The sequence below is a fragment of the Papaver somniferum genome, unplaced genomic scaffold, assembly GCF_003573695.1.
Source record: "Papaver somniferum cultivar HN1 unplaced genomic scaffold, ASM357369v1 unplaced-scaffold_93, whole genome shotgun sequence".
Lineage (NCBI taxonomy): Eukaryota > Viridiplantae > Streptophyta > Magnoliopsida > Ranunculales > Papaveraceae > Papaver > Papaver somniferum.
This window is the reverse complement of record NW_020652415.1, coordinates 598,146-606,738: the sequence shown is the minus strand read 5'-3', so window position 1 is coordinate 606,738 and position 8,593 is coordinate 598,146.

Sequence of the window (8,593 nt, the reverse complement as noted above, 5' to 3'; positions counted from 1 at the left end):
CCCCCCCCCAAGGAAGATAGGTAGATATTCAATCCGCACGTCTTTGTTATACCAAATCATATGACATGTTACTCCCCCTTAGTCTGTGCTTTCACTCTTTCGTTACATAAACGTTCAAGCACCACTATTCTTTTCCTTAGTGATACCAATCAATATAAAATCAATGCCAGTATCACCTGTTTACTCCATAAATTTCTCCCCCTTTTTATCACAAAAATGATAAAGAAACGAAAAAATAAAGGACAACACGAAAAGAATCTTACAAATCTCAATAGACTTGCAACTTGTAGAGTTAGGCACGAGGGTTCCACACATCATTTTCGGATAACCAATATCAAAACCGAAACTACAAGTAGTTTTATTTTGATATGTTACCAAGGAAACAATTTTCCGAAACAATTTTTCCACTTTAGTTTATCAAAACACAAATCAACTAAGTACCTTAGTCCCTTTGCTAAACTGATTGTTCAAAAACAACCGCTTAATTCGATAAGACCAAAATAAAGACAACTATATTTTTCTCATCAGGTTCTAATTATCCATAAACTTATACCTTTCAATTTTAAACAAGACAAGTACTAGGTTAGTGTTTGAGGGTGAAAACAGTTTCTGCTAGGGCTGAACATGGTGTCGGTTAACCGTTGGAAACCGACCGAACCAGACCAATAAGCAAGAAACCGAACCAAACCATTTAGATTTGGATTGGTTTGGTAAAAAAAGTTGAAAAACCGACATTACTGGTTTGGTTTTGGTTTGACCTGAAAACCGAACCAAAAACCATTGGGAAACCGATTAATTTTTAAACTTAGTTTCTACCGTCGATTTAAAAGTATTAGATTCTACCCATTGATTTAGAGGATAAATAAAAACCCTAAATCTAATATTTCATTATGATACTCTCCCTCTTTATCTTTCTCCTTCTCTCAACCGCCTCCCTTCTCCACCCCCAACTACAGCTGCTGCTACTCAGACTTTTTTCTTCCCGTCTTCCTTCTTTTTTATTTGTCAATAACTAAATTAAGATATATTATATATATTCTTTTGATCTCTAGAATTAGAGTAAGCTTTAACTATTCTTGATTTTTTTTTTGTCTGTATATTTGTGTAAACCAATACTATCGGCAACTACAATTTTTTTATCTGTAAATTTGTGTATTTTTTTTTTGGTTTGACATAATTATTGGTTAACCAAAAACCACTGGGACAAACCGAAACCAACTGGAACCATTTGGAAACCGAACCAATGGTTAATGGATTGGTTTGGTTTAGATTTTTAGAAACCAATAGTATTGGTTTCGGTTTTGGTTTGGCTAGAAACCGAACCAAAACCGACCATGAACAGCCCTAGTTTCTGCTGATTTCGGTAATTTCGGGCGTGTGGGTGAGAAACGAGTCTAAACCTTAAATAATGTACTGCAAGTGAGTACTTTAGATTCGAGAGATCAATCTGTACAAATCCGGCCTAAACCAAGAAATGGTCGTTCCAGACTTGCTTCGGTCACAAAGAGGAGGAGAAGGGTTGGTTTTGGGGAGGGAAGCGAAGAGAGTGTTGAGACTAGAGCTGGCAAACGGGCGGGTCGGGGCTGGCTTGTGACCAACCCGCGGGTTACGGGTTAATACAAGCCTAAGCTTGCGGGTTGAAATTCTTCACGGGTGGTCATTTCTCCAACCCGCGCCCGTCCCGGGTAAAGCTTGCGGGTTCACGGGGGCTCACGGGTTAGCTGGTTTTTGTTGAGTCAACTCGCCAGAAATCGATTTCTGGGCTATTTCCGGCCACATTCAGGCCATCTAAAGCTCCTTCCCAACCTAAGTACTTAACTTAACATTCATCATTTCATCTAATTCATTTGATATTTCGATTCAAAAACTCAAAATTGCAAAACTAAACTACTTTTGCATTTAAAGGATTAATGGAACACAAATACTGGTCATTAGTAGTTTAATACTTTAGTTACAATACTTCATCAGTTCATGATGATATTTTCAACAAAGAAAAAAAACCTCTGAGACTGTAGCAATACCATTGTTTGTAATTTGTATCACCAAGTGCGACAATAAAGATATTAATAACCACTTCCTGCACAAAATATATATTGTGTGGTTAATCAAAAAAAGTGTTAATTGTCCAAAAAAAAGATCTCCAATCTCTTTTCTATGCAATATTTGGAGACACTGGTAAGTGATAAATAACTGTTTTTCCAAAAAACATTCTCATATTCCATGTCTATCTTTGAGTTGCTCAAACTATTCAATATGAATCTGTAATTTCAAGAAAAAATAAACCAAAAAAAGAAAAGATTCGAGTCAAAAACATGGAATTTGCATAATTACCCCGCTTTATATTGAAGAAGTACGCATACTAATTAGACGCATAAGAACTTACTTCCTCCACATCTTCCACTGCCCCATCCTCCACTGCATCAGGTTCAAATCCTAATACATCTTCTTCAATAATCCCATTGTTCTCATCCATATCTTCTTTACCTACATGGATAAAAACAACCAATGTTATATATAAGATTTAGACATTCAACTAAAAAAAATATTATTCATTTGCTTACCAATTCCATATTCCCAATCACGAGTTGTTATCAACGCCTCAGCATTTTCAGGTAATAAGGAACTGCGAAATCGATCAATTACCCTTCCTCCAATGCTAAATGCAGATTCTGAAGCGACAGTTGAAATAGGAATTGACAAAATATCCCCTGCCATTCTTGAAAGTATCGGAAATCGTTGTTCATGGTTCTTCCAATAGTTTAGGATGTCGAGTGGTGAATTTAGACAACCCCTGTACGACTCGCCAAGATATTCATCTAACTCTGACAAGTCAGTAAGTACATCACCACCACGTTCCTGTGTTGCAACATATTCCTGCATGAAACAACCTAGAAGTGAGTGAACTATGAATATATGAGTCTTAAAAGTCTTAGAAACAAGCTAACACCGTCACATACTACATCCACAGTTGACAGTAATTCAAAAGACAAATAGTATTCTACTACAAGGTTTTTAAGATGAAAAGCAATAATTCAAAAGACTAAAATCTTCGCAATATAACTGGGAACCACTAACATGAATTAGAGTTAAGTAAGCTTTAAAATTACCTGAAAAAAATCACTCCCTTCTTCGGCAGAAGAATTCCCACCATTTTGAATACCCAAATTCTGAGTTGCACAACTATTGGAAGCTCTTGAACTTGACAAGGTGTAATACTCATTAAAAAGTGATGTCATATTACTACGCACTTTATTAACTTCACGTTCTAATTCTCTCACCTCAGGATACAACTTGGAGTAAGTAAATTTCACAAAATTCATTTTCGATCTAAGATCTAACACAACTGCCATAGCCAATATAGGACTCAACTCCTTCCAATAACTATCAAATTTGCTTGCATCTCTTTTACCATGTTCCTAATGAATTCAATATCATTTCTGCTTTCTTTCTTTAGTAACACCTGAACTTGACAAATTCTTTCAAAATACAGATTGGAAGTAGGATACTTACTACTAGAAAATATCTTTGTGAGATCATGAAACACCTTGAGAAACTTTGTGACTACTTCAATTTGTTCGCATTCTTCATCAGTTGGACAGTCTTCATAGTCTGAATCTACCAACTTCAAATGAGAGAAAATTGGCTTATACAGGATACAACTATCTAACATAAGATAAGTTGAATTCCACCTGTATAAAACAAAAATTCAGTGGGTATATAATAAACATTAATACAATTATCTAACTTTATAAGTTATAACAGAATAGAAGTGGAATCCCACCTTGTCTTTACGTCTTGACGAATACCCCTTTTTATTCCAGACATTCCTAAAGTATCAACAATGTCCAAGAACTTTTGTTTTCTTACTTGGGACTTTTTAAGGGACTTCACTGACGCTCTTATCTTAAGCACGGCTGGATCAATCTTCTTAAGTCCTTCTTTTACAATAAGAGCTAAGATATGAGCACAACAACGCACATGAAAGAATTTTCCATCATTCAACAAGATCTTCTTTGCAACAATTCTAATCTTTATAATTCCATCACAAGCTCCGTTATTTGCAGCATTATCCAAGGTGATGTTGGATACCTTGTCTTCAATTCCCCAATCTTCTATCATAGCAAATAACTTAGCAGAAAGGTGTTCACCTGTTTTGAGGTAGTAGAAAGGAGAAAAGTTAACATGAATTTATATTGAAGATAAAGAAATAAAAGTAAGTGCTTTACCTGTATGAGGTGGTGGAAGAGGACAGAAATTCAGAAGCTTCTTTTGCAACACCCAATCTTGATCAAGATAGTGCGCAGTTAAGCTTATATATCCAGTAGTTGTTACAGAAGTCCACATGTCTGATGTTAGACATATCCTACCTGTAAGGGTGAGTCATACACATTAGCACATCATATTAATCAATTACTCATACATAAAAGTATAAACAAAACATATGGGTCATTAGGATTTTAAATTTTGAATCATACCTGGAGCAAGTTTCAATCTGTTGCGAATAACTTCTTTTTGTGCTTTATGTTTATTTACTACATCGTCTTTCCCAGTATTCCTTGATATTGGTTTAGCATCCTCATTTAAATAAGTACATATATCCCTAAATTCTTTCCACTCCACCAAAGAAAATGGAACATTTCTTGCAATGAGTAATGCTGAAAACAGATCTCGTAATTTCATCTGATCAACTTTGCGTACGCGGGTAGACAACTGGCCATTGTTTGCAGATAATATCATCTGCCCTACGTCCATAGTCTGACGGTTAGGGCACTTATGCCTTTTCATGGATGAGGTTCCACCTTTTTGGCTTTCATATTTATATCCTACATTACAAGCCTTGCACACTCCATTCTGTGTTCCATCTTTATATTTAACGAGTTTAAAAAATTCCCAAACTTGGGATCTAAGTTTATTTTTCTTTCCACGTGAAACTGGTGCAGGACAGGCAGGTGCACAACCAACAGTTGGATCCTCATTCACAGAATCTAGCATCTCAACATCATCATCCTCACCATCACTACTCATAACATCATTATAATGGTCTTGTAACTCTTGTTCTTGTACACTTGACATACTGGAATGGATGGAGCCACAAAGAACGGGTACAAGAGTCATTCAGAAACGTGAAAAATGCATAAACAAAAAATATAAGCAAAACGTCTCATTTGCAAATTACAAGTAACAAGGTACATCATACATGTAAAGAAATTCCAACAAAACTATTACAGTACATGTATTTGCAAGTAACCTAAAAACAATAACACAAAATTAGAGCTAAACACATCAGAGAGAGTGACTAATTAGAGCTAATTGAAAATCACCAAATACCAATGCTTCGGCACCCCTAATTTGCTAGTATCCAATTCACTCTAAGTGTCAGATTCAAAATTCAACAAGTTTAACATTTATTACAAACAAAAACAAGTATGCAAGTTGCATCTAACAAACAAATCCCCTAAATCTCTGTAAAAAATACTAATGAGTAATGATACAAATATGAAACAAACAACATAAAAAATCCAAGTAAAAAAACCCTTTTTTTGTTTTTTCTTTTCGTGGAAAGATTGAGTAAATATATTGAAAATGTATAGCTGGAATGCTGCTGGATTGAAAGAGGCAATATTACGAACACCTTATGTGCCTGAATACATTATTCTCTTGTAAAAAGTACTAATACTAAAAGATTCACATAGTCCCAGTACAAGAAGAATCACGTAAATAAAACATCAACAGATTAGATTAGCAATAATCAATCATTCATCAAAATAACAAGATATTTAGTCAAAGAAAATTAACCTACGTTTTAATGGAGTGATTCACGTACCATCTAGGATTCAGCTTGCAGTAGAAAAATGGATAGCGTAACAGCAGCAATCGCGAGAGGGTAAGTCCAGTGAAGATATTTCAGGATCAGGCGATGGCCGCTGGCTGCAGTGCAGAGTGCAGACGGAGAAAAAGAAGAAAGAAAAGAAGAAAAGATAAGATTAAGCTAGGGTTTTATCCTTTTATACCTAAAAGACACGTATAGATGGGACTCATGGGAGGGGACACACGTCATAAGCATAGGAATAGCGGGTTTGCGGGTCTAACCTGCGGGTTTGCGGTCCGGGACGGGTATACCCGTTTCTTCACAAGACGGCATTTCCCCAACCCTAACCCAGCTTGTTTAGAAACCAGCCAAACCGGGTGCGGGTTTTTACAGGACGGGATGGGCGAACCCGCGGGTTTTGGGCTTGTTTGCCAGCTCTAGTTGAGACCAGAATAGTTGTTTTGTGACTTGTATCAGAAAGCGGGAAGCTAACAGGTGGGAAATCTAGCAAACGTTTTCTGAGTGTTGTATGCTCCTAACCAGAACTTTGTTGTTCGGTGGAAATAGGTAATGCCTATTTATACAAGTCAAAGTAAAACGTACTCTGGTCTTATTAAGAAATGGAAAACGGGGGAGTAAATGGGAGGAGGTGGTAACCGGTAACGCTTGGAATTGATGTTCCATAAAAGAAAGAGTTTCACCATTACTTCCCGTATTTACTAACCGCCTCATCCTTATGACACTTTCTTATAACGAGCGTAGTGTACACCGCACGCTGTAAACCGCCAAAACAATATCCAATGAGTATCCCCCAGTTTGTGACATGTGTTGATGTCTCGAGTATTTTCGTGGAAAATATGTAGCATGTTGTTGTTGTCTGGCAAGTTGAGCCTGGGAGACTTGTCGGCTCGGTGGTGACCTTCAACGGTCGAGATTTTGCATCTTAAGAGGAAGGTAGCCGTTGATTATTGCAACCTTTCGTTTGGTAGCCAATGGCATGAAAGTATGATCAGTATGGCTTTAATGTGGCCTAGTTTAGGCGCGGCCAAAAGTTAGGGTTTTGGATTTGTTTAGGCGCGATCAAACTAGGGCTAAAGGTTGTCATGCGTTAGCTGGTAACCTTGGACGGATAAGATCTGCATCTTAGATGAAAAGTGGTCGTTTATTGTTTCAGGCCTTCGTTTTGGTATCCGCATAGGGAAGGCCGGCATGGTATGGCGCGACAAGGTGATTGGCATGACATTGGCACATGTTGCATGGCATGCCTTGGCGCGGTTTGGCGTGGCCAGAACTAGGGTTTTGGGCCAAAGGTTACCATGCATTGTTTGGCGACCTTGGACGGCTAGGATTTGCATTTAGGATGGAAGGGTGACCGTTGATCGTTGCACGCCTTCGTTTTGGTAGCCGCATGGGGAAGGCCGGCATGGTATGGTGCGGCAAGGTGGTTGGCATGCCATTGGCACATGTGGCATGGCATGCCTAGGCGTGGTTTGGTGTGGCCAAAACTAGGGTTTAGGGCCAAAGCTTACCATGCGTTGTTTGGCGACCTTGGACGTCTAGGATTTGCATCCAGGATGGAAGGGTGGTCGTTGACCGTCGCACGCCTTCATTTTGGTAGCCGCATAGGGAAGGCCGACATGGTATGGTGCAGAAAGGTGGTTGGCATGCCATTGGCACATGTGGCATGTCATGCCTTGGCGCGGTTTGGCGTAGCCAAAACTAGGGTTTTGGGCCAATGGTTACCATGCGTTGTTTGGCGACCTTGGACGGATAGGATTTGCATCTAGGATGGAAGGGTGGCCAATGATCTTCACACGCCTTTGTTTTGGTAGCCGCATAGGAAAGGTCGGCATGGTGTGGAGCGGCAAGGTGGTTGGCATGCCATTGGCACATGTGGCATGTCATGCCTTAACGTGGTTTGGCGTGGCCAAAACTAGGGTTTTGGGCCAAAGGTTACCATGCGCTGTTTGGCGACCTTGGACGGTTAGGATTTGCATCCAGGATGGAAGGGTGGCAGTTGATCGTCGCACGCCTTCGTTTTGGTAGCCGCATAGGGAAGGCCGTCATGGTATGGTGCGGCAAGGTGGTTGGAATGCCATTGGCACATGTGGCATGTCATGCCTTGGCGTGGCCAAAACTAGGGTTTTGGGAAAAAGGTTACCATGTGTTGTTTGGCGACCTTGGACGTCTAGGATTTGCATCTAGGATGGAAGGGTGGCCGTTGAACGTCGCACGCCTTCGTTTTGGTAGCCGCATAAGGAAGGCCATCATGGTGTGGCATGGCAAGGTGGTTGGCATGCCATTGGCACATGTGGCATGGCATGCCTTGGCGTGGCCAAAAATAGGATTTTGGGCCAAAGGTTACCATGCGTTGTTTGGCGACCTTGGACGGCTAGGATTTTCATCCAGGATGGAAGAGTGACCGTTGATCGTTGCACGCCCTCGTTTTGGTAGCCGCATGGGGAAGGCCGGCATGGTGGGGCCAAGGACAATGGCGCAGATGGCATGTCATAGTGGGGCCAAGGGTTTGGTACGGACGACTTGGCATGGTGGGGCCAAGGCAAGGTGCGGTTGGCTTGGCATGGCGGGGCCAAGGGTTTGACATGCCATTGGCGCATGGTGCGGCTAGCATGGTTGGGGCTTAGGCAAGGCGCGATTGGCTTGGCATGGTTTGCCATTGGCACAGTGGTGCGGCTGGCATGGTTGGCATGCATTGGCGTGGAGATGTGGCTGGCATGGTTTGCCATTGGCACAGTGGTGCGGCTGGCATGGTTGGCATGCCTC